The sequence below is a fragment of the Pangasianodon hypophthalmus genome, chromosome 4 (genome assembly GCF_027358585.1).
Source record: "Pangasianodon hypophthalmus isolate fPanHyp1 chromosome 4, fPanHyp1.pri, whole genome shotgun sequence".
Classification (NCBI taxonomy): Eukaryota; Metazoa; Chordata; class Actinopteri; order Siluriformes; family Pangasiidae; genus Pangasianodon; species Pangasianodon hypophthalmus.
The window spans coordinates 19,187,896-19,215,460 of NC_069713.1; the positions used below are offsets into that span (position 1 = coordinate 19,187,896).

At 38.3% G+C, this 27,565-nt stretch overlaps 1 long non-coding RNA gene across 2 annotated transcripts; it reads right to left on the bottom strand.

The window, feature by feature from the left end:
* Positions 1-6,792: 6,792 nt before the first annotated feature.
* On the bottom strand, positions 6,793-22,513 carry LOC113539972 (uncharacterized). Of its 2 annotated transcripts, none has more exons than XR_003403990.3 (3): positions 22,453-22,513; positions 19,981-20,074; positions 6,793-7,603 (listed from the first exon to the last, which is right to left on the bottom strand). It is a non-coding gene; the product is annotated as an uncharacterized LOC113539972 (long non-coding RNA). The 2 variants fall into 2 exon arrangements; XR_003403989.3 differs by lacking the exon at positions 6,793-7,603 and adding an exon at positions 9,310-9,683.
* Between the last annotated feature and the right edge of the window lie 5,052 nt (positions 22,514-27,565).

The window sequence follows — 27,565 nt, forward strand, 5'->3', positions numbered from 1 at the left end:
CCTCTCCTCCCCCAACAGCTTGATCCCAGTCCTCCACATTCTGCACCATCTGCCTGGCCACATACCAGCAGGAGCACCATGCACTGTGCACATACACCTGTGCCTGCCATTTCAGATAGAGCTGTTTTACACACACACACACACACACACAAAAGCAAATGCACACAACAAACACAAATGCACACTAGAACAAATACGTCTTTGCATACCTATGCACTTTTTTCTATACAAAGTAATAATATTATACCCCGGTTAATAAAGCATCACTGTTAAAGCACACACTAAAGCACACACTGTCCATAATAGGTGGCATCTAGTAACGCAGGTACAAGAGGGCACACACACACACACACACACACACACACGCTCGTACAGTTATATGATTTAAAGATGACACAGTACAGGGCCTCTGGGCACTATCTCAATGTTACATTTCCTCAAGCAGAGAGAAGGAAGGATGAATTTCTGTCCTCGGAGAGAGAAGTGCAATTAAGGGAGGAGCAGGAGAGCAGATCGTCCAGACGCCACTCGTTTTTCAAGCTCCTCATGTACCCAGTCTCACTCTTTCTTTTCTCTCACTCTCTAAAGGTTGACCATTTGATGGCAACACATCACTCTCAACACCTAGGACCATCTGCTTGATCTGAGATAGTGTCATAACATGGCCCACTTTCCTGAGACTCATGAAAGCTGTAGTCACATTAGCTCAATGCATGTTTCAGAGTTTCCAAATATAATTTAGAAACATCATGATATGCATTACAAATACGTTGGGAGGTTCAAGATGAGAGTAAAACTATGGCCGAGAAAGAGCCTACGTCTTTTTTAGAGGAAAAACTAATGATTTAGCATATTATAATACATCTGTCTGTCTGTTAACTTTTTCCAAATATCATATTTTATCATTATATATCTTTAAAGTTTGTGAAAATATATGTGAATCGTACAAAGCTCAATTTGCTCAGTCGGTTCAGTGTCTTGGCTGTGGTTTTCTATATTATCTCTTCCTTCATCCCTGGCTAGAAAAAAAGAAAATTAGACAGTATTACTCATAAGTGAATAATTGATACCCATTTAAAATTTAAATGAACCTGCGTTAGGTTCTCAAACTGTGCCTCATGTGTCAGAGCATAAGAGAAAGCCTGTCAGGTGAAAATGTATGTTTCAGTAACAACATGAGCAATGTTCCACCTCTGTGTGACCTCATCAATTCATGTATACCCTTCCCATCCACACTAGAGCTGTTTGTGAATTTTCTGAACATCAGTTTTCTGAGAAACAGGTAATTCTTAGCCTTAAAAGAGAATTCCATCCTGAAGCACAATAAATATATTTATATTGAAATATTTGTGATGTACTTATTGATTCTGGGGCTAGTTTGGTTGATGATGCTATATTTTTGTTATTCCCATGAGAAGATTTTGTGTGCTGCTGGAATGTCACAGGGATACATCGCTAGTGCAGTTACAAAATTTCAATCATCTCAAACATATGTGATAAAAGCAAAAGAGCAAGAGTATCTTTTCCCACTCACCATGTTCCAGTGACATTCAAAATCATATTAATGAGAAATCCAACGTAGAAGTAGTGACTAAGCTAGTTAGGGATCTATGAGGTGACAAGCACTATGGCAGTGATAGCAATATTAGTATGAACTCTGGAATATTTGGAACCTGATCCATTTGAGAAGAGTGTACAGATGTGGAGGTAAGGGAGCTGGACAGACTAAACACCTATAGCACTGCTCTCTTTAAGTAGAGATGAAGCAAGGGTTAATCCCCACTGGTGCCACTGTCAGCAGGAAGTTGAGCGGCATGGTGGGTAATGTAAGAAACCATTAACTAAATTGAAAATAGACATGTTGCTAAAAGTTTAAACTACACAAGTAAATTCAGAATTTCTTAAAAAATTTTGAAATTGTAATTTGAATAATTTGAAAATAAAGATTAATATGCAAAATGTTCAAGGAGGATCTTAGCTATTTTAAGCAGAAAATCAAAAACATCAAATAATCACTGACAAAGTAATAAATTGAGTACTGAATAGTGATAACAATGGTAAGAGGGTAGCTAACATTTTCTACAATGCAACAGAATGTTTTGTATAGTCAGTTGGCAGACCTTTTTTGACCATTGTGTAATTACAACAGTCTCATATAATATTCCTTAAATTGTTCATTGCACTTTTGAGGTCTTGAAATGAACTTACGTCTGACAGCTCTAACACTGTAACACTGTAAGCACCATCATCCTCCTTAAAAAGCACCCTGGTGAAGATAAGACTGTCCCTGAAATACACTGGCTCAAGGAGCATTCTCAGAGAAGGCAAGCAATTATGGTGACTTCAACTTGTCAGTTCTGATATGGAGCTATGCAACTAAGTGAATACATTTCACAAGTTTGACAGGATACTTTAAGAAAAAATATCTGTTGAAGTAACCTTTTGGGGTTGCGCCAATGAACTGTTCTGATACTTGTCCAAAAGTAAAAATGAAGTGAAGGGGATATGACTGAGAAAAGGCCTAACATTTCTTTCCTTTTAGCAGCTTGCATGTTTGTGCTATATTTCCAGTTTATGACTCCTTACAATTTAATCACTGCATCCATTCCATAAGAAAGTTAAAGTGGCACAGTTGTCATCCAACTTCATCATCTTCCTAAATCTGTACCACAGAAACAGAATGAGTTCTTTCAGACTACACTACAGGACATGCCTTAGCTGCAATCTATAAATGCACCATACTTCACCACTGACTAATATTCATTTGGTCAATTTTAGTCCGAATTGACCTTTTGGAGTGACAAGAAAGCACAAAGTTGTCTGCTTGCCTTACTGCCTGTCTGCTATAGAGCAAGTTGTACTGTAATGTTATATAACACCACAGTGTGTCCCATGTCAGGTCACAATCTGGGTTTTCTTTGAACCTTTTCTATGAACAACAAACCTGGTATGAAAAAGGAAAGACAATATTATGAACATCTTAAATGGAAAGAAAATAGTTTTTTTAATACTAATATGTCTACATTAGTATTTATTTCATTTTCCCCAGATATAAAAGGTCCTTTGTTTTGTCTTTCAAGGGGTCTGTGTAGATCCCTATATCTGAGTGTTACCCTTTTGTGAGAGGGTTCCAAGTAAAAACTTTAAGTAAGCTAATAAACTCATTAAGATGCATTGATACTGATATTGTTATCTGTATTTACCTTACTCACTTGTACTCATAAAAAATGCTCTGATATCAAAACTATGTGATATAAGCCTAGTGTATGTTGCAGTGCTAATGAACGGATGACAAAATGGCAGCATATGGGAAACAAATATTCCATGGTATCCATGATTGATTAATACTAAATAGTCTAATTACTAATCTTGGTAATGGCATCGGCAAGTACTAAAAAACATGTACTCGTATTAGTTCTGGAAAAAATGGTATTGATGCATCCCCACTCCTAACTATCCAAAGAGCATTTGAGAAACTCCTCTTAAAGGTTTGTAAGAAAGGTTCATGACAGCCACCTGAGATAACACATAACACTAAACATTGGAATTCTGTTCTACTTTTCTATTTCCAATCACATGCAGTGTAATTGGACCCCAAGACTCAATCCAATACTATAGCATCCATCATCAATCAATATTTTCATTCTCCCCAAAGGCTGATATCATTAATAACGTATGACATGTCTGTGCTCATAATAAGCCGGAGAATCTGGGCTCTTATACTGCAGTAGTGACACAGAAAAACTTTGTTTCAAACACATGTTGGGACATGCAGCTTGTCTCTGTGTAACAAGTACAATCAAATGGATGAAGTAGGATTTTACAAAAGAGTTGTGATGAGTTAGCAATGTAGCAGTAGATGATTGGTAAGTAGGTGCTACAGTATTGTGATACTTAACACATTAATTATCCAGTCTCAGTCAAGTCTGCTTATTTCAGAATGTTTAGCATGAACTTGACCCACACTATACAGTATGTTTCTGTTTGCACAGAGCCTGGAATGTCATGGAGATAAAAATGTAAAAATGAGAAAAAAAAATTTCTATAAGATTTGTGGCTCTTTTGCTGGCCGAACAGGAAAATTTATAAGATTGATTTGGGCAGGTGATGAGTTGCCACACACTCATGGGGACGAAGCTAAGGCTGGGATGAGAGATTTCTCAACTACCTTCTCTGACAAGCCTGAAATATGGTCTATCCTGGTTAACCAAAAGGAACACATACATTTTCTACATTAGAAGAGTTCCCATTATTTCTCCTTCAGCCATGAAAATCAATTCTGAAATGATTGTGTTCAGGGGTGAGGAAAAATAGTTGATGCTTCTTTGGCTGGTCAAATGGATAGAAATTGTTTTCTTTTCCATTTTTTTTATATTCCATTTTTTCATTATTACTCAGACTGACCTTTTGTAATAAGACTAGTTTTGTATGTTTCTCTCTATTCCTTACAGTTGGGACTTTTGTTTATCTGAGATGTATCTGCTGTTCTTCTCCTTTAATTCGTGGCCCTCATGATCTGTTTAAGAGGCACAATGAAAAGGATCATTTAACACACCATGAGGAGAACATTTCAAAAACAATTGCTGCCTTCAGCCTATCAGTAATATTGTAATGTCAAGATGAACACACTTGAACACCAATACAGTCATAATTACAGCACGGGTACTTGTATTTTTCTATGAGCCCTGACTTTCAGAGTTGGTGGTGTGTCAGTAACATTCATGGTGGCCCCAAGTATGAACATGACGTCTACCATTCCACTGTTGTTACCTTTGTTTTTTTACCATAAAATATTTAACTATCACTTAGCGAGATATCCAGAAAGTTCTAAGCTAACATTAATTAGCCAGCTAGATACCTAGCTAGCTAACAATATAAAGCAATTAAAAGAGTTTGTGGATTATATACCTTATGGAGCTAGATAGCTTTCTTAGCACTGATAATAGAAAATAAACAACATTCACTTTTTGCTAACACAACATTATTTAGAGAATCAGCATATTTAGGCTACCAGCAAGCGAAGTTGTTAGTTAATCTAGTTGTTAGCTAGCTATTAAAAGAATTTGTGGTTAATATTCCTTATTGAGCTAGGTAGCATTATTAGCATTGCTAATTTAAGAATTAATTAGCAGCACTTTTGCTAACATTATATAAAAACCTACTCCTTTAACTATGCATCAAATTTAAAAGCAGTTTGCATCCAAGTACAAAGATTGCCATGCAGCCAAGCTATCAGCAACACTCAGTCACTAGCTAAGGATAATCACAACTCCAAATAATTTTCAGCAGATTTGCACATGGGCAGTAACATATGCTGAAGGTGCGTGGTTTTGCCACTTAATTATTTGCATTCAAAGACTGTGAGGATGATGCTGGGTTGTTGAATATTAATTGCTGCCAGGATTAAGCTAAGCTCTATAACAGTCTTGTCTGAGTGACACTGGCCGATGTCACATATTCCAAAAGCCTGTAGTGTCTCCTGCTGAATAAGGGATTTTAATTAGTGAAGGAGACTGCAGCCTAAAATGACCAATCCCTAGGCCTACCTCCTTAAAGTAGCGAGCTTCTACTTGAGATCTGAGAACATTTTTATACAAATTGCATAGCTTAGATGTGAATAATATGGAAGGAGGAAAGGCGCTGAATAAAAATGAACTCCGTTATAGCTTCAAGCAAGTTCATGTCAGGTGGTACATAAAATATGTTCATCAGAAATGGCATGCTAAAGCACAGTTTCAGATGGCTGAACCACATAGAAGGATGCTCACTATAATGTCTCTCAGACAAATTTTAGATATTGATTAATTTTTAAAATATTTTTGCGGATGGCTCCCCATGGCTACCCTTAAGATTTGCACTTCTCAAAACAGCTGCCCCATACTCACCCTTACATCAGTGGGTAATCTCACCTAGTTATTGTAGACTTATACCTAACAACTGCTGCTGTAATCATAAAGACTGTCCTGTGCTCATCCTCGACTCTTATTCATAATATGTTCATACTCCTTCAAGCACACTGTACTGCTGGACTCATCTTCACCTGTATATGGTAATGATTTATAATCTCGCTATTCGGCATCACCCAGAAGAGGATGGATTCCCTTTTGAATCTGGTTCTTCAAGATTTCTTCATGTTGTTTCTGGGAGTTTTTTTTTTTTAACAATGTTTTCTCTGGCTTGCTCTTTAGAGAACTACACCCGGATTTCTGAAAGTTGCTTTATGACAGTGTCTATTGAATTGAACTGATAACAAATGCTAGAAATGTTGTGATTTGTACCTGTATATAAATCTGTTTCTGAGCAATAGATGTGTTCTTGTGGTGTGCATGTGTCACTGTATGTCCTCACATGATGAATCTGAATAGTCTCCTTATGTGTTCAGAGTCATAGACAAGCTGCAAGGTGTATGTGTGTGTGTGTGTGTGTGTGTGTGAGGAAATTAAAATGCCAACTCCACATCTGTTTGAGTGCTTCGGCGCCATAGCTCATTCTAGATATGTTCATCTGTTAAAGTGGCACGGAGTGACATCCTCAAGGAGCCGTTACGTCCTGTGGAGAAGCATGAATATAAACGAGGAGCTGCCTGAAGAGAAGAAGGAGGAGCAGGAGGGAGGGAAAGAAAGAGAGAGACCCCTGTTCTTCAGTGGGACTCCAACCTCCTAAAAATGGCTCCTCTTAGATCGATTGGCACGTTTCCTTAAATTACCCACAATCACAAGAGAGAGGCAATTTGCAAATTTGAGGAGCTAAAATTTGCATGTCACACAAGGGGAGGGATAGACGTCTTTTCTCCTTCTTTTGATCCACAGATCCTGCAGAGGTAAAGAAATACAGACGGCTTTGGCTCCTGTGCTCTGTATTGTCTGTGTGTGTTTGCGTACATGTGTGTGAAAGTGAAAGGTTTGAGACAAAGCAAAAGAAAGAAAACACCTGAGACAGTGGCTGGTCTAGATTTACCTTGCAAGTAACAATAAGATTCACTCAGTAATACTCATAAATGTATGAACATAAAGTGTGTTCAGTGTACATCTTGGATAGTCATATACTGCACTTTCTCAAAGGATTTAAAAAAGATTTTTCCAGTGGTAACAGGAACTAAGATCAAATCTCTAGATTGATATTTTGCGTGCCCTCCAAGAGCTATAACTGTCTAATTAATTTCTTTAACTTATTATCAGTGCATCTTTTTTTGCACTGATTTTTGTGCATTAGCATGGGTTATATCAGTAGGCTATTAATCAGAATATAGTGCATTTCTAGAAATAAGACAGGCTAATACTGTGTTATAAACATTTTATGATGAGTTAGTATGTCAATATAGTAAATATTGAAAGTATAAAACATTAAAATAAGATAGGCAGCATGGTGGAACAGTGGGTAGTGTTGCCATCTCAGAGCTCCAGGGTGCCAGTGGTGCAGGGGGTAGCACTGCCGTCTCATAGCTCCAGGGTTCGATCCTGAGTTCAGGTTACTGTCTGTGCAGAGTTTCTCATCTTCTCCCTGTTTATGTTTCCTCACACTTTCCAAAAACATGCTGGGAGGTGTATTGGCTCTGCTTATTTGCCCTTGGTGTGTGTCCACTGGTTACTTCAGTAAGCGGTTACTAAAGATGAATGAATGATTAAAATGAGATCCTATATACAATTTTTGAAATACACTTTTTATTCCTCTATCTCTTCAGAAGGAAAAACAAAACTTGCTCACACTGCTGTCTATTTCTGTGCTGCTATAAACACACCCTGCTGTGTGTAAAGGCCATTTTTAATTCTTCTACATTAAGCTTTGTTTGGTCGTGAATCTGGTTAACATACTTAGATTTGTGTTATAATGGTAGTGTACATTGTATTGTTTCATAACTGACATGGAAATCACACCAATTTCTCTTCACTAAACTCAGTCTCTATAGGCAGATAAAGTAGTGGGTGACACCATGGCACAGCAGGTAACATTGCTGCCTCACAGCTTGAGGGTCCCCAATTCGACCCTGAGCTCTGGTTACTGTCTGTGTCGAGTTTCTCGTGTTTTCTGGTTTCCTCCTACCATCCAAACACATGCCACATGGTGGATTGGCTAAGATAAATTGTCCCTAAGTCTGAATATATGTGTTCAGCACGCCTCACAATGGACTGGTGACCCATCCTGGGTATCTGTATGAGTGACTGTGTGAGATAAACTTGTGTGACACCTGTTGCCCAGGTGTACAACACCCGTGATGCATTTTGGAATCAAATTATACTATGCTAATAGTGATGGCTGGTAACAATATTAAATGGGATGGCTAAAAAAATTCAGCATTACTATTATGAAATTATTATGGTTGAGTGTTAGAGTCTGGGGATTGGACAGTATGTGGTTAGTCTGTCTATTTCTAGTTTGTCCAAAGACATTTTGAGCAATTGGTAATTGAGAAAGACATCCATGTTATGCTTATTAAACCCACTATTAAATAAATTAATCCTAATGAACATAAAATCTAGGCAGAGTCTCACCAATTGTAATGACTTGCTATGACTGTTATTTTGTGAACATACAGTCTGGGCTAATACTGCTTTTGATCGAACTGTATAGTCAATGTTATAGATTTAACAAACATATTTGTCTGTATGTTGATTGATTTAAGGCATATACTTTTACAGTTGACATCATATGTTTACATACGCCTTGCAGAATCTGCAAAATGTTAATAATTTTTAAAAATAATAGGGATCATAAAAATTACATTTTGTTTGCCCTTTGTTTGTTTGAATAAGCTATTTCACAAAGCAGATGTTTACATATAGTCCACAAGACAAAATAATAACTGAATTTACACAAATGAACCAGTTCAAAAATTTAAATATGTTTGATTCTTTATATTGTTTGTTGTTACCTGGATGATCAACAACTGTTTTTATGTTTGATAGTTGTTCTTGAGTCCCATGTTTGTCCTGAGCGGTTAAACTGCCCACTGTATGTAAACTTTTGAACTGGTTCATTTGTGTAAATTCAGTTACTATTGTGTCTTGTGGACTATATGTAAACATCTGCTGTGTGAACTAGCTTATTCAGGACAGTACTAAATAAAAAAATAAAATAAAATAAAATAAAATAACGCAATTTTTATGATCCCTCTTATTTATTTATCTTTTTAAATTATTAACATTTTGCAGATTCTGCAAGGCGTATGTAAACTTATGACCCCAACTGTATATACAGTATAACTCATTTAAAGGTAAGATGGGCTACTTTGTTTACTTTACAAGTTGTGACCTTGAGTCAGTGAGTAACGCAGTAATGTAGCATATAACTGCTTTAATGTGAAAACAAGGATTAGAGGCGCTGAACAAGACATTTCATTATCATTTTTCGGTGGTTCTTGCGGCACATGGGCCAATGATTCTGACACCTGTGGTTTAAACTGTCCAGTTTCCCCTCTATCTCAAAACATAAATCTCAGCCTTGCACTCTGACAGTCACAAGTTTTGTGTTGTAAGGATGGCAGGAGAGAAGTGAGGGGAGGTCAGGAGAGAATAGAGCCTGGCTGCAGCTGTTTGTTGATTGGGTGTGAGCCATACATCACTGCTCTCTCTTTTAGCAAAGCACACTCCCTTCTCTGCCTTCTCATTTCTCTGAACCACTCTCAGCTCCTCTGTGTCAAAAAGGTAGTTCACCATGTTGGCAGATGCTTCAGCATGTCAGCAGATCTAAAGCAGACAATGACACTGATTTTATGTGGGCTTGAAGGCCACTCCTCATGCCTGACACCAAAGAATAATTGATGATATCGCTGATCAGTATAAGCATATGCACAATTTCTTATTTTAAAGAAATTGTGTATACAGGGCATATATGCATAACCATACATGCCAAGTAGAATTTCAAAGCTCTGTAGTATTATTGGACAAAAATGTGGTGTCAGATTCTCATATGGCATGTTGCTGTGTTAGTTGGTCACCTGTAAAGTAATGCATGTTGACAAAGACATGTGGCCAAGCACAGATGATGCTATAAGCTGTGTATAACACTGAGAACGGGGAGACAAGAGAGCCAAGTTAATCATGTCTACAGAGTCTGTCCAATCACTGGCAGGTGCTTTAATCAAATTATGACCTTGTAAAGCCTGTACTTGTCATTTGAGACCTGTGAGTCCTCACTAATGACTAATTAAGCTCATCACCTGTTTCTTAAGTTACCCCCATAAATGCACTTAATGTAATGAAATAAACACCAAAACACTGCACCATTGAAATCCTTAGAGGAGACATCAATCACCAAGTCAATAAATTGTAATGGTTTTCTTCCTTTACTGTTTGAGAACACATAAAACATATGCATTAATTACTAATTAGCCTGTGGCTACTTTATCATATAGGGCAAAAAGTCATAGCCTCACTGTCATTAGTCTTGAACCTTTTACATGTCAGTAATCAGCAGGTGAAGAAAAGAACAAAAAAAATTATTTTTGTCAAAATTAAGCCATATACTACAGTCTCTGAGTGTAATACACGATCAGGAATGAGACACTCTATGAAGGATTGCTTCTTTGCCTCTAAAGACGTTCATTTAGCTGAATGCTGTTATTCTCTTTGGGTTGTATTCAGAGTTAAGCTTATAGAGTGAGGATTTAATATCAAAAGCGTGCACATCGATATTCAGATATGAGACACAACTACATACACAGACAGTTCCTAGGGATTGTGAACGTGAAGCAGAGGACCTTGGAAAAGACAGCATCTTAATCTCGCTTATCGAATTTTACATGGATAAGGTTATGAATTAAATAGAAGTTGAATGCTTGGTCAGATTATCCTTTAAACCATGGACATATTTTCTTTACAGAAATGCACAACAAATTAACAACATTGGCATTATTATTATTAATTCAACAACTTGACGTCATGTCTTGTGACTACATTAAGTAGTGCACGAAATTATCTGCAACTCCACAATGTTAAATAATGGGATGTGCTGGTTCGACTGCTATTTTATAGGCTGCAGAATAACAAGAGTGGAATTGATATTGTTAAATTAAACCAAATTTGCAGTGATTAATGTGAACCAAGACTATTCATGCAGCAAAATACAGGCAATACACTAGATGTCTACTACATCCGTAATTGTTATACCATATTACATTTTACAGCAAAGATAAAAAAAATGCAATCTGCTTTAGTCCATTCTCTATCCCTATTGTTTTCAGGCTTAAAGGTGCTTGTGTTTAAAGCAGTCTCAGACACTTCTATTCAAGAAAAAGTTAATTAAGCAGCTGTGTAATCTGACTCCGAATATGAGGAAATATTTCCCCATGTAAATATTGACGTAAATTTTGAACCAACTCTGAATACAGCCCTTTGGGATGAAAGATGAGTCTGGGCCACTAAGAGACATGCAGATGTGCCACTTGGCTCTGAACACCTAAACAGTTGTAGTGATTCATTAAGGTTTTTATTTTACAGACACACTCTCTCTGGGGTATTCACACATCTGCCTGCAGTATCAGATAGAAAAGATAAGTGCAATGTAGAAAGGTCTAATTGGCAAGGATGAAAACAAAGAAAAAATAGAACAAGAGTAAAGTGGGTTTAGTTTTCTCATTATTTAATGCCTATAATGAGAGGAAGAAAGAATAAAGGAAAGGCAAAAGGAAGAGCAACAAAAGAAAAAGAGAGAAAAGAGAATAATGTCTGAAGACTAGGAATAAAAATATATTGAGAGATGGGCTATGAGTCCCTGAGCTGGCATCACAGGCACATCTGGCTCAGGAACAAAATGGCGCCTTTTTGAGGGACACATGTGGTCAGACCAAATGCTTCATCCAGCTCTTCTGCAGTTTCAGTCTCAATGCAGCAGAGCTCAAGTGAGCTTAGTTTAATTGAAGCAGTGTGCAAATTAAGCAAATCTGTGAAATGTTATTGTTCAGATTTCACATGTGGATTGTAACTTTATTCCTCTCAGCAACAAAACACCAATCGCATTCTAATTAATGAGAACCTTGTCAATCCCGGCATCTGCTTAAGGCTTATTTTACACTGTATACTTTTCGCTAGGACTTCATTGTTTGCTTTGAGGTCCATATGCTCCAAATATTTAAGTGGCAAAGAGGGAGCAGAATATTAGTGGGGCAGTTGTAGTTTAAAAGCATGGCATAAATCATACAATTCCATAGGCACTGTATTGCAAAACAATGTGTACTTTTATTAACATCTCACTTTTTCCTGTACATAATCTATTAAAGGGTTTCTTTTTAGACACTACTACACATGGCCTATTGCATCCAAACATGGTATCTGATTTAGCCCCCTTGTTAGTCTGGCTAATGTAATGAAGACTCGGGTGAGGCGTTGTGTTCATGCTTGCTGCTGTGGCTCCTGTTTGTTGTGGCGTTTTCTCTGGTTCTTTATCTAGCATGATGAATGAGGGTATGCAGCATCCCAAATGAAGATATCCAGCCCCCACTGCCACTGTAATGAAGCACTTCAAAATAATGTGGCCAGCCCCAATGGAGGTTGCACTAAATTTGATCTCATTCAATTTTGTTAAACTATCTGCCAAGCATGCAAGGACAATGGCTTTCTTATATAAATCACAGTCTTAAAGGGCACCTAGGGGTTGTCCCTAGGGGGGAAATAAATAAATAAGTCTAGATAAATAAAAAGGGAGTTAAAACAGCACAACATGTTAGAATATTCAATAAGTGGTGTAAAGGAGGTCAGACATACACTGACTGATTGACAGTTACTTAATTTAATATATATTAAAGCTGTTTAAACAATAATAGTAATTCTGTTAATTTAAAAAAAAACATGGAGTCAATTAGCTATATGTAGAGACATATAGCTATCTTGAAGTGGTTGTTAGCACAAAAGAACAGAAAAATCACTCAGTATTCTCCTCCTGTCCTACACAGTGCGCTCCATTGTGATAATCCACCTCAGACTAATAACATGAGGTATGCGTGCAGAATGCTAAACGGAGATTAACAGACCCAGCTGCCGAATGCAGGCTGTATGTAGAAGCAGTGTGCATGTTATAATAAAGCCTGAATGCCTTGGGTGCTTCATTACTTTTGAAAGTGGACAAGATTGACTTATACAATTAACCTTTATTCATCATGGATACAGCACCTCCAGCCAGGTCAAATAGCCCATTTAAGATGATTGTCTCAAAGGACTTTTTAGGAAACATTAGACAGCATAATGATACTTTAGCAATGATGAGAATAAATGAAGTTACTAGCTTTAAACAAAGAAAGTCACAAACATGCGGCAGCTCCTATCTGTTTGAAATATACAAGCTGTTTTTTTTAAAAAAAAAAAAAAAAAAAAAAAAAAAAAAAAAAAAAAAAGGAAAAAGCCACATGGTGTCTAAAAGCAAGCTTGTGGTAAATATGAAAACAAAATGATTACACATTTTGGAACAATCTGCAGGTCCTGCAGCCCTAATCATTCTGTCGATAGACCCTTTAGTGTGCAGGTGCACAGTTACAGATGGTTTTATGAAGATCCATTAAAAATAATTTAGCTCATCGCTAGGCACAGGAGGGGCTCGTAGGCTAAGACTAGAGCTTCCAACACTAGCTACTCTCCCCCCCACAGTGCCAAGAGCCATCACTATGGGAACCCAGGATCTAGGTTGGCTCAGACAAGGTAGACAGTTTCATATGTATGGGTTTGGAGACAGCAGGGGTACTTGATAATCACTGCTGCAGCAGTTGCTTCCAAAATCATGCTAGTAATATGATGTAAACTCTAATGTTTACCAGGCTTCCTCACCCAGCCCATCTCTTGTTGAATTTGAAAAAAAGAACTATAAAAATAGCAGAATATATATGAAACTATAACTGCACCAAAGTTATATTTTGATTTTTGCCTATGAGGCAGACTAGGCTCCAGTGAGTAAATGGGAGGAATAAATGTCAGCAGCATTTTATTTCAACTATTTTATATATATAAAATAACATTAGGTGTCACATATCATTTTTTTTCAGTAATGTTGTGTCTAAATGTTTTTGTAATCCAAACCGTACAAAAATTCCTGCAATGTTTACAAAACACTGATTTTCTGTGTACTCACATTTGTATGTTGATAAATGCTAATCACCTGTAAAGTGAAAAGCACATTCACAGTACAGCTGATTTACATTTAGCAGTGGCCAGAAAAAAAAAACATAAAAAGCAAAGTTCACTGACACATGAAAATGGCAACATGATGACTGAATGGTGAAAGAGTGCCTCCTAAGCACTGTGTTTGCTAAATCAACTAAACTAGCAATGCAGAACAGCCATTACAGCGGGTCTGCTACCACAGGCACAGGCTAACTCTTCCTCCTTTTTTAGGGTGCTATATCTTCTGTCCAAATTGTCTTAATTTAATTTATAATTTAAATTCATCTTAATTTATGGATTTGTTCTGACCTGATTTCATGTCATTAACACAAAATGACTGAGTTCCACAAAATTTTCATTAAATTCACCTGTGCAATTATACTTGTCAGCATAATCTGTATATAAATTTGCAGTAATTTGTGGCAATTATACATTTTGAAGCCTATCAGTCAAGGTTTAGAATAGTGAGTCTTCTTCTGCGTACATTTATACAAACCCAGGCGCCCTCATACGATAGGAATTGTTTCATGGTTTTTCATAAATACCAAATTTCTTGTGTAAAAGCTCCTGCAAATGATTTAAAGAATACATGTACAGTGTTGTCAGATGTTAGAGCAATGACTGACTTCCTATATAGCAGTAATGTAATAGCTCACATACTGTACTCTCACTGTGAACTCTTAGGAAGGATCTGCCTTAGAAGCCTCACAATGTTCTGGATTGCTTCTTAACTCCCGATAGAATTACTCCTGCTCCATCCCCTACTTTCATTGCTTTCACCAGACTATAGTTTGTTGTGATCATTGGACATCTGTATAGCCCTCATCTTCCTTTATTTGGTTGCAAAGTCTTGTTTGTGGTTTTGCAGCATTAAGCCATGCTCCCTTGCTTTTTCTTCCCTAGTGTGCCCTGTTTTTGTGCGTTGACCTTCTTAGTGCGTTTGTGTGATTATGACAATGAGTTTTGCTGGTATTGCTTTGCGTATTGGATTTATGAGCCTGTCTGGCTGCAACACTGATGCTTTGTGGAAAAGACTAGAATAAGACTAATTAGCATTTGTACCCTATAGCCTCTGGTGCCCCATTGTTAGATGACCTCACTTATCTTTGCTGACTTCAATATTTTTATTCTAATATCCAATTTTAAGTGATGTTTTCATATGTAGCAGAGAACTAATGACTTTATTGGTGCTTTGAATTGCTACAATGCAAATACAGCTCTGTTAAACTGAAATGCACCATTTTAGATTTTATTATACATGGGAGCCTAAGCTTTTATCCATTTCTAACACTAGCACTAATCTTAACAAGTATTTTTGGTGTAATTGTGTTCCAGATAGCATGTAAGCAGGTGAAAGAGGGTACTGACACCTGCGAGTTCATCCTTCCCCCAAATCCACATTCATCCAGATTAGTACACTGCAACAACAGATGCTGCAGCACACACTAAACCAGGCATGCTGAATTCCTATAATTAATCTCCCATTACTTTCCATCCTGTCAGTTATCACAGTAAAATATCATCCTCCAAGGATTAGGTGCAGGCTAGGATGTATTTAAGCTGCTAATAGGAAATATAAGAATCTAGTAATAATACTAACAGCATGATTGCTTTAAACTATTATGGCAGATTTCCTTATGGGAAGTGGATGTAAGTGTGTGTTATATGTTTTGTAAATACTGAATAAGGTCATGTAGTAAGGGGCATGTCATGTTGTCTGTTATACCACTGTGTATGCTCTGACTATTAGTCCACATTGACATTTTACACACTGTTTATACACTGTGTTTATACACAATGGTGGCTCATCCATAGGGGCATATGTATCATATTAATATTAATAGTAATATTAATCTTCATAAAGTCCTCATTCACAACTCCATACATTTTAAACTGATTTGCTCACCTTTTGCACAGTTGTTTAGCTCCATAGAGTTATTACTGAACCTAGTGATTAGAAATGGGCACTATAACAATTGCTATTAGAGGCCCATTGGGGCAGCAATCACTCTGCCCCATTCTCACTCAAATGAGTATTTTCTATGGGTGAGGAGCAGCAGACTGGACAGCTGGTGAAAGTGTAAGTGCAGATAGTGTGTCCATGACACAACCATTTTTAATGTAAGATATATTACAGAGATTGGGAGAGGGAAAGGGATTATGGAGTGGATATGTGTACATTAGAAATTCATGCGCACCACAGTGACTTTGTTTCCCATGTGAAAGCTGAGAAAATATATTTTCTAATGATAAATTTTTTTGGAGGCTTCTTACAGGTCTTTTGTGTCGGTTTTGAGATGTAGTGCTAAATCCTGGCAACCCTGGTTAATGATATTAGGTATTCTGTGTACGTCTCACACATTGTGATGGTGTGTTTACCTGCTGTATGGAGCACAGCTGGACAAAGGTATGTCTAAAACCAGATGACCCACCAAAATCTATGGTCATGAGCCACTGCAGGCCACATGCACAACTTTCTAGAAATTAGGCAAAAATATATAGAAGGAAGAAAGGACAAAGCTAGGAAGAAGAAAAATAGGTAATAATAACTGCAATATCGGCATTATTCTGATCAATACAGTGCAGCCAAACAATCCACCCATTTCTGAACATTAGTTCACTGAGGAAATCCAGTGAAAAGAAAACCACAGTTTGATATTTTGCAGCATGTTTATGTGCCTGACAAAATGATGGCATTTCCTATTTTGGATAAGATTCATATCAGAATATCCAGACTTTGCAGACTATGGTGGTTACACTTCCTATGTTTCCAGTATTAACAATGCATTATAAATGCATTTTGTACATGTCGTTGTTGCTTGCATAACACTCTAGGATACATAATCCATTATACTATTGTAATATCAGTTCATAAGAACACTGTAGACAGTAATGTTGTAGTGCTTTGGCGTAGTATCTGAAGTTTAGTTACCAGAGCCTGTGCATCACTGTTATAGTACAACACTGTTCTTATGAACAGACATTATAATGCATTGTGTACCCTGACATTATTAAGCCACATACTAAGGCTTTATGAGGTGTTTTGCATACAAGTGCCAAGCACTTAAGGTAAAATGAATGAACATGAACACACACACACACACACACACACACGCCACTCAGTCCTACATCACCCCCAGAAAAGCCAAAAGCCCTTGAATTAAGTCAATCATTTAGTCATAACAAATTAATTAAAAGAATAATTAAATCATTAACACATTAAATATAGCAATTAGAACTCATGTCTTACATGAGTGAATCTGAGTGGATTTGATGAGGGAGAGCAGAAAAAGCAATGGAGTGTACCAACCAATCAAAGAGTTTACTTTTTATTTTCCAGAGACAACAGTAGAGGACTTGTGGTGCAAGGACTCTCTCTTGCTCTCTCTGCAGATTGAATCCAAGGCCAATGTTTTCTGTGATGAATTATCTCTAATTATCTCAAGCATTACATGTGTTGAATATCAAATGATGATGAACCTTTCCCTCACTGAAGGTCCAGTTATGGAACCTCTTTAATTGAACAATAAACGGTCTGCCTTCGTCTTGAGCACTGCACTGATTTCTGGATTAGGTGCAATTTCACTGTGGATTTGAGCAGAGTAAGTATGATTGGCTGCATGAACCGTGACCAATTGTGAAGCAGAAGCTATGACTCACAGCAATAAATTTCACCTTGTTGTGTCTCAGCAATATTTGATTCACTACAAGAAAATAACTGATTTGTATGGTAAACATGTTCTCACTTTGCTCAAAACTGGAACGCTGATGTTGCTAAGAGGACACATGATGCTGTCCACTCATACTGAAACATAATCGACACTGGGCCTGTGTTTCTCTGTGTGACTCTACTTCTTATGTAAGGTATTTTGTTGAGTATTTCCTAGAGTGTTTATGCAACCCCCTTTCATTACCCTGTAGTTCTAGTTAAGCTAAAAACAACATGATATCCTTTACTTAAGAAGAACAAACTGTGCTTTAGGTCGAATTACAATTAGACTGCCTGAGGGAACCTGAATATCTGAACACTTATGTGGTTAGCTCAGCACCAATAAAAATAGAAATACGGCTTACTTCATGCAATGAATTGTTTTAGCTTAACTTAAAAGGAGAGTTAGACTTAAAGCCTGATGCCAGTAAAATTCTGTTTCATGCCATATTGGGATTGGTGTCTGGAAAATTCTAGCATATAAGCTGCATCTTGTGTTAATGTGCTTAGATCTAGTGCCTGAGTTGTATGATTTGAAAAGCCAATTTATATGAAGCCATGTTGTGAGCACACATTAAAAGTGTCTTAAAGTTCTCAAAGTTTTTTTTAAAGGTTATCAAAGTGCAGGTGGGGTGAACTTGAACCTAATGTTGGTGGAAAGTTCAGGAAGACAAAGCACTGTGGCTCTAATAAATAGTACACGTTTAAATCATGTTCGTGAAATAAATCTGTACTGAGGGGGTCAGTGGAAATTATTTTTACTATTAAAGGATTCCCTGGCTACAAAAGAAGTTTGAGAACTCTTGTTCTGAAGCGGTGATAAAAAAAAAATTGTAAGTTGCTCAAAAGCACTTGATCTCCTTTATTCATTAGTCTAATCCCCCTGCAATGCTGTGAATAAGCAGGGCTGAACAGTTTATCAACTGCTGAGGAGGCATTTTCACTAATGGCTCCCAGCAGGACCAGTTTCAGGTTGCTGGCCTTGAACTGGGATGCACTAATATATTTATATACAACATTCATGAAGGTCTTTAGACATTGTCCTCTGAATTTTAGTTCTGATTCATAATTCCTAAACAGTAGGCGTTCTAGTGTATCTCAGCTGGGGAAAAGTGTTAGCTTTTATTTTTTTTGAACAGTTACCACAGTGGATAGGGTCCCACATCTGCTAATGTGCTGAAGTTACTGTCTGCACTGAGTTTTGCATGATCTCCTCATGTCTGTGTGAGATTCCTCAGTTTCCGCTGGTTTCCTCCCACCACCCAAAAACACGTGAACTGGCGACTCTAAATTGTCCCATGTGCGTGCTTGATGCCGTACAATGAACTGGTGTACCGTCCGGGGTGTAGTCCCACCGTAGTGTTTAGGGATCCACTCCGGATCCACTGCATCCCTGGCCAGGATAACATGGTTACTGAAGATGAATGAATGAGCGGTTACCATGCTTTATAAAGAAAGGTTAGCATTCCTTTTTCCATACTTTGTGCTGTTAAATTACAGCTAAGAACAACTACAGTGATGACATGAAATGGTGCATAGGTCAGCAATATGCAGCAGTTGTCACTGCACCATTTTGTTTATAGACAAGAATAATTTGGATTTGTTGGAAGAATGTTTTGGGGTTTTTATGTGTGCAGAGCAGCACAAAATATATTTGATAAACAGCAGCACAGTGCCTTGTTTTTCCTATAAAATACTGTATTGACAATGACACAATAAATCTTAAACTGGGTTGAGATTAACAGTGCGAGTTGCTGGAATTTACAGTGTATATTTAGCTGTCGGACAGCATTAAGTAAACATTATTAAATGTTTACAATATTGCTTAAGGAAACAACATTAAAGCTGTAGAGAGCAATACTTGTTCATCATTCAACAAAATCTCCAGACATAAGCTTGAAACATTTGTGTGCTTGCTGTGTTATTTTATAAAATGATTAGAACACTTCACCATAAATGAGCACTGCATACTGTAGATGCGTTTGGGGCAGTATTCATCTAAATGGCTGAATGACTGTGGTATAATGGTCATTATTTACTGTTTAGAACATTCTCCCTGTGTCCGTGTGGGTTTCTTCTAGGTTCTCTGGTTCCTTCCCTCTGCCCAAAAACATGCTGGTAGGTAAATTGACTTCACTAAATTGCCCCTAGGTGTGAATGTATGAATGTGTATACTGTACACAGTACCTTATGATGGACTAGCTTGTCATCCAGGGTGTATGCCCACCTCATGCCCAGTGTTCCCAGGATAGTCTCCAGATCCTCCATGACATAGTGGTTACTGAAGATGAATGAATGAATGAATGAATGAATGAATGAATACTATGTTTAGAATAGCAAACACTTTGTAATTTTCTCTGCTGTTTCTAATAGAATTGAACTGTTGGCCCAGATGATTTGTGCGAGTCATCCATTGACCAAGACACAGTGTAAGGCATCTCTACCACCCTCTGAAAGAACACATATCACATCAGTTATACTATATATGGGATTGATGTAAATGTAGGAACAATAATGCTGGTTCTGCCGTTCTGAGTATGGTTAACTAACTGCACTGGCGAACCTGTGGAACATGTGGAAACAAATCCATAGGTACATAGCTAGCAACATGGACACATCGCAATCTTCACATAGACTGTTAGCTAGCTTTATAATTCCAACAGTGTGGGAAAACTAAAGCAGAGAGCTGGGATTTAATGCTGTAAAACATAAACTTTGTTTTCTTTTAGTGATGCAAGATGGTCATAGCTTTTAGGTTTCTGCAAGCAACCTTTTTTGTCCTCACAGTAAACATGCTAAAGCTAAAAGCATCCAATTACAGAATGTGTTGGTTTTTGTGTACCATTATGTTGCGCAATTGCAAAAAAGTGATATGGCTATTTGATTCCTCATATCAAACAGCATGCATTACAGCTTTTTGATTTAAGACACATCATCCCCATGTGTTTTTGTCTCCCTGATGTCAAATTAACTCACAAGCTTTACTCTTTTCTCAAAATAAAATACAGCAAATCACACACCGATCATGTGTTCAGTAGGTGAGTCAGTCAGTTTTAGTGGCTTGTCACTTCTCCATGTAAGCAGACTGCCAATGAGCTGGCTTATTTAAAAGGCTTTTAATAATGGAGGATGCCAAGATGCAGTCGCGCGTTGACTATAGAATGGGGCCTGAGAGAGAGTTAGGCACTGTGTGTGATCTGAATGACCGTCCTCAGACAGGGCGTATGGCTCACTGGTTTTGGCCGCATGTACATGAGTTGAATTGACCAGCTAATTGTCTGTTTTTCATATTGGGAGGATCAGAGAAGGGCATGACCTGCATGCTTCTCTCTATTTTCAGTCTATGCCTCTTCTGTTAACCTTTTTACTGTATAGCTTTTGCTCAAGCTGTGCAGTCTTCCCATTTATTAGAAATGACATTGAATAACTCCACATTAATGGCTTTGCCTGATTTTGCAATCTTGTAATTGTGTTCATCATAAAGCAACCAACCCCCCACTCCCATACACAGAGGATCTGGAAAGTAGGGTTGTGTTTTTCAGCTGTCGCTCCACATGACCTTTAGGTGCAATACACTGAAGTCTATCCACTCAGCAGGACCTGAGTAAATCCCTGCTCCCAGAAATGGTCAACTCTCCATGTGCTAATCCCTACAGCATTGCATCCTCACTCCCTATCGCTCACACCGGATTGGTGCCCTTTGAAGCTAAATTGCTGTCTTATGCAGTTATGAAACCTGAGGTGGTAGAAACAGGTCCAAACACCAAGTACCGCATAGTGACCTCCTCAAAATAACCATGCTAAGCATCAAGCTTTCTACAAGGCTTCAAAGATCACAAATGAGTACAAAAGGTGGCAGAAGACCACATTCTAGTGACAAATTATTACAAGATACTTATGTGAATATATAACTTTAAAAGTGGCCTATTAATATCACTACAGTTTTATTAAAAATGGTATATATATATATATGAAAAGAAAATGTATGAATATGGAACTCGGAAGTACCCCATGTCCTCCTGACATCCCATATAGCCTAAAATGATTAGCGCACATATTAGCTAGCCTGCTAGTACTCTGCTAGTACAAAACAAATGTAAAGTTTAGACAAGGTTAGGCCAAGAAAGAATAAACAGCCAGAGTAAGCAATGTCAGATAAAGGAATTGTTGAAAGCGTACTACATTTGTATTGTAGCCTAGACATGAACTAAGTAAAACAATATATGGACAGCAAGATATTTTTGAATGTTGATTATAATGCTATTAGTTGTACTCAAGTAATGTTGCATTTATAGGTCATTGATAATCATGTGTAAGATTAAAATCTAAAAAAAAAAGAATTGTGTTTCAACAGGAGAGTCATAGGGTTTGAGATTATGCTCATACATGATCAGAGCAAAGATTATATAAAAACAATGGCAAAATTGTACCCATTCTCAAAGCAATCAATAAATTTGAGCTCTACACACATTTCAAAGCTTTTAGTATCTCACTTTATATATTTCTCATTAACTGTAAAACCTGTGCAGGATGCAAGCACATACTCTAAGGGTGTTTAATAAAGAAAGTCCAATCATAAAAGTCAAACTCCAACATTAGGATCAAATCACAAAAAAAGAAAAAGAAGAAGGGGAAGAAAGAAAAGAAAAAACCACCCACCCCAACTAGAGCACCAGCGTCAAAACACAAAGACTGGTATGTACAACTGAGACTCCACAACTTGGTCAAATATATGACCAAGAAAGGGCAGCACAGATGATTTAAATAAACAAACTAGTTAAGGAATAACTATGAGCAGGTGTGACTAATTAACTACCAAGACAACAAATAACAAGAACAGGAAGTACAGACCATGTAAGGGAAGTGGAAAGCCAAAAGGGGCAAGTGGACAGGAAGGCACACAATGAGTGGAACACAATAGGGACAGAATCAAGAAAGATGTGACACTAATTGATTTAATTTATTTAACACACACAGAGGTTGCCAGTCATGGCCGTATGATTTAATTGCCTCATTTATTTATGACAATGTTGCAAAAATGATGTCATTCTAGGCAAGTATGGCTAACTTCTATGAAAAGTGCTTGATAGACCATGTAAATCAGTGATATAGTAAGTTAAAGGTAACATAAAAATGATTTCATGTTTGTTTTGATTGTCAGATGGGTACAGGACAATCATGAGGCAGCTGTGAGACAGCACCTCTATTGTATCTTTAAATAAAAAAATGAATTTTCAGGTCATATTGGTTCTATGAATAGTGGAAGACCGCCAGAGATGGTTAAACATAGTGGAAAAGGGTCATGCGCTCATGTATGATACGAGAATCTCGTATTGATTCAGTCACACATAACTTTAGTCCTAGACATATTGTAGTCCATATAAGCTCCCGTTTATGTCATGGCATATCTCTTTGTCATTCTCACAGAGAGATCTTGTTCGAGTGCACACAGTTTGTTTGGGTTGGCATTAGCTCCCCGCTACAACTGTGCCTCGATACCTTTAAAACCTTTAAAACCTTTAAAACCTTTAAAACTTTGGAACTGATACATCACTTGATTTGTAGGTGATTCCCGCGGAGGTTTAAGTACAGATTTTATTTGTCTTAAGGGCCCACTGGTTATCCAGGGTGTCATGTCAAAGGGATCTCCAGTGATATTCAGTAGTGAGTAGTATAGAGCTCATTGGTTAACCAGGGTTCTGATCATCATCTTACTGTGTTTAGCAGTATCTATTGTGCTTGAGTCCAAGAACGCTCATTGGTTTCCAGGGTGTTTGGTGACTGACCGTAGGTGACGAGCTTGTTAGCTAAATGTCCCCACTGAGTGCTGTTTACCCCATTGGCTGACCATGGGTCTCAGTTTATTGCTAAGACTATGGCTGTGTGCTCTGTCTGCTTGGATTTGATGGATGCTCACACCCAATGTCCTACCTGTTTGGGTATTGACCACCTCAGGGAGGCTCTAACAGATCCTTGTCCTGAATGTAGCATTATGCTGATAGAAGTGAGACATCAATGACTCACAGGATTGAGCCCTGGATTTCGTGGCGTTTCCCCTCAAACTGCTTTCTCAGCTTGACCCTGCAGCAGCAAGCGATCAGCAGGAAGGGCTGAGGGACCTCCAAAGAAGACTCTCCTAGCTCAGTTCTCCAGAACCTCCTAGCTCAGTTCTCCAGAACCTCCAGGCTTTATTGGAGGGTTCTGTTCCTGCCTCCAGTAAAGAAGTTGATGAGGGTAGGGAGACAGGTCCTGCTCCTCCATTACCTCGCCATGAACCATCAGTTAGCTTCTCTCAAGAGGTTTTGGATACTGTCTCACTGGCTGCTTTGGATTCCTTGGTTGAGCCTGAACAAGGTCACTATTCCTTATTAGGATACACTGAAAATGGCACTAGCCAGATTGAATCTGGACCCACTTTCCCCAGTTTTGGGTCTAATTCAAACTTTCTGTGCCATTCAGTCTCTCAGCCAGAGGATTTCTTGATGCCGGTTTGCCCCGAATTTACAGATGTAGTTGCTTCTGTCTTTCGTTCAGCTCCAGCAGCTAGACCAGACTGTGTTGCGCGTACGTTGGCGGCGATGGCTGATGCACAGGAGATGGGTCTTGGTAACATGCCTCCAGTGGAGACATGTATCTCTTCCTTGGTAGTGTCCCCTATTGAGGCCCTCAAACAGAATCTTCGATGTCCCAACCCAGAATGCAGATGTACCGATGACCTGTTGGTCAGGGTTTATAATACAGTTTCAGGGTTGAGCCGGGTGGGGAACTCTTTAGCCCACTTGATGCTTGCACTTCAGTCATCTATGACTAAGGCCCCCCCAGATGGCACAGCATCAGAGCTGCTCGATGCTTCCCTGCAGACTTTAGGCTCAATCGCCTTTTCTAGTGGGAAGGCCCTTGGGCTACTGACGCAGGCTAGACGTTAGGTATGGCTGGCGCAATCCAGATTACCAGAGGCAGGCTGCAATAGCCTTTGTCAACTGCCACTGGTGCCTGGTCAGGTTTTTGAGCCAGCTGCTCAGAGGCTCGGGAACAAGGAGCGCGCGCAGTAGAGTATTGCTCCCAGCACCTTGAGCACAGGGGAGGTTATTCTGATTGTCCAGCACACCAGTTGGCTGCCTATCAGACAGCTTCACTGTAGCACAGTGCACAGGGCAGTCTTAAAGACCATCAGGTCAGCCGACACGTCCTAGTTCCTCCCTGTCAAGAGGTGGAGGGGCTCGTTCTCGTTTCCAGCCACCTGCACATCCTTCTAATATATATCATTGCCCCCCCCAAGGATAAGGGAATAGTCCCTTATATCAGGCTATTCACAACGCTTGCTGGACACAGGGCGGACCCCAGCCACACTAATGGTCTTTGTGGCAGCTATAGTAGCCCAAAGGAATCCTGTGGGGGGGTGTCAATCGGCACAGATAGGCTTATAGTGGCATTTCTTAGAGGAGCTGCTCACCTTAGCACCGTAACCGTGGTTCTGTGAATGAATAGTGGAAGACCGCCAGAGTCTCTGGTCACTCAGACTGATAAGAATGACTGCAGAGACAGACCATGACGTGAACGGGAGCTTATATGGACTCCGATACATCATTGGTCAAAGTCATGTGTGACTGAATCAATACGAGATTCTCATATCATACCGAACGCATGACCCTTTTCCACTATGTTTAACCGTCTCTGGCGGTCTACCGTTATTCATAGAACCACGGTTACACCAGTAACCAGCACTAGGTTGTGCTGAAAAAAAAATTATACCAGACACTTGTATGTAAAATCGAAAGTATAGAAAAGACAGCAAAAGATAAATAATAGAAGAATAAAAATATTCTGTTAATCATTAACATTAGCTTAGTTACCTTGTTGGTTTTGTGGATAAGGCTTTGGGTATCACATCATTCTTTAATCTCAATGTGATTGGTCCAAAGCTGTGGAGCTTGTTCTAACTGAGCTCTTCTAATCTCCTCAGATCATTTCTTCTTTCTACTAAAGTACTGAGAAAGCCTTTATTTGCACTAGAATCTACAATCCTGATCCAAACACCAATGTATATTGTAATCAGCCATCTGGGATACTATAGTAATCTGCCAGCAGCTGGCTACTTACCGTCTTCTTATTTTTGTTGTATCAAAGTACAGCATTAAAAAGATATGGATCAAGAATCATAAACAAAGCCCTGGATGAAACCTGCTGCCTTTGTAAAGGTTATCATATGATTTGCCAGATCAGGGTTTCCGGGTTTCTGCCGGATCAGGGTTTCTGAATTTAAATTGTCAAATGCTAAACACCAACACAATGCAGTGGAGTCAAACACATGGCTATTTTTTGAGTGCAGAGCACAAAGGCATGTGAGTGATCTCTCTCATTGATCCAAAGTGTCCACATATTTTTAGAGAATTGATTTTATGGTGCAGTGTATTCCGAGAAGAGCTAAAACAGGAGTGTGTGTGTGTGTGTGTGTGTGTGTCAACGTTTGCTCAAGTGAAAGAAAGAAGCTCTGCTCAGATGTTCTGGATGTTCAAAAATTCATGACAAGGTAGGAGCCAATAAAACCTCTCTGTTGGAGTCATGTGGGATTTCAGAAAAGGAGTTTTGTCTTTGATTCCCAGTCATTATTTAAAATTAGTATAATTTGAAATTGCATTGCCATTCACTAAGATCAGAGAACTGCTGTCTGTATGCTGTACTGTAGAACCACAGACACATGCTGTGAGATTAACCATGATAATAAAACCATGATAATAATTCATGGCATATGAAGGAATAAAACATGACAGAGTGTGTTGTTTTAAGAAAATCACCAATGATGGGGTAGTGAAACGAGGCCTGACATGAAGCCATGTTGAATATTTTCCTATAACAACACATGCTGTAGTGTTTTATTCCTCTTATACCACAGCAGACATGGTGATATGATCACACTACAGTCATGAACTTGTGTTAATATAAATATGTTATATAAAGTGCAAGGCATTGTAGTTCTTTATAATTGCCAGACATAATGGGCACACATTACTTTCTCTTTTATCTAACAGACTCCTGATAAACACATAGTGTAGGTGATGTAAACCACTGTAACTCAATAAAAAAAAAAATCTAAAGCACTGTCATTCTGTGATTGATAGAATCGTGTATTTATACACTAGTTAAATTGAAGTGCTTCAATACAAAAGCCATGCATACTGCTGAATACAGATAAGTTAAAAGACTTCAGAATTCACTTGGTTTATAATTAATCACATAAGGTTTCTTTTTTCCTTAACACTTTTGTTTCAAAACAAAATTATGTCCGTGTTCTCTTCTATTTATTATTCCTACAGTGAAATACGGAATCACATTTTTTTTTCGGTAAATGCTGGTGTAGTTCATGTGACAGTGCCTTCTAGAGTACACACTCACATTACATGCAATTATGAAGATTTCACCCTGTGCGAGTGTCCGCACATGACCTTCTAACCGATCAGATTTTATAATTCAACAGCAGCGTGATATAATGATTTTTCTTTTTAAAATTCCAATATGAAGCTATTGGCATCAGGGCATCAACTGCATTTTAGGCCATTAGGCCTAAATAGGGGTAACAATGTATTTTAGTATTTTGATGTGTCATAGTATATCATTAATGTTGTTAATTGACACAAGCATAGCTTGAATCCAAATGGCTCCCCATGTTGTGCACAACATGCAGCCTGAACAATGCATTTTACACAATACTGAGCACTGTATGTCTAAAAGGTCACCATATTGAGTTCATCTATGCAAACGGCTGAGGATGATG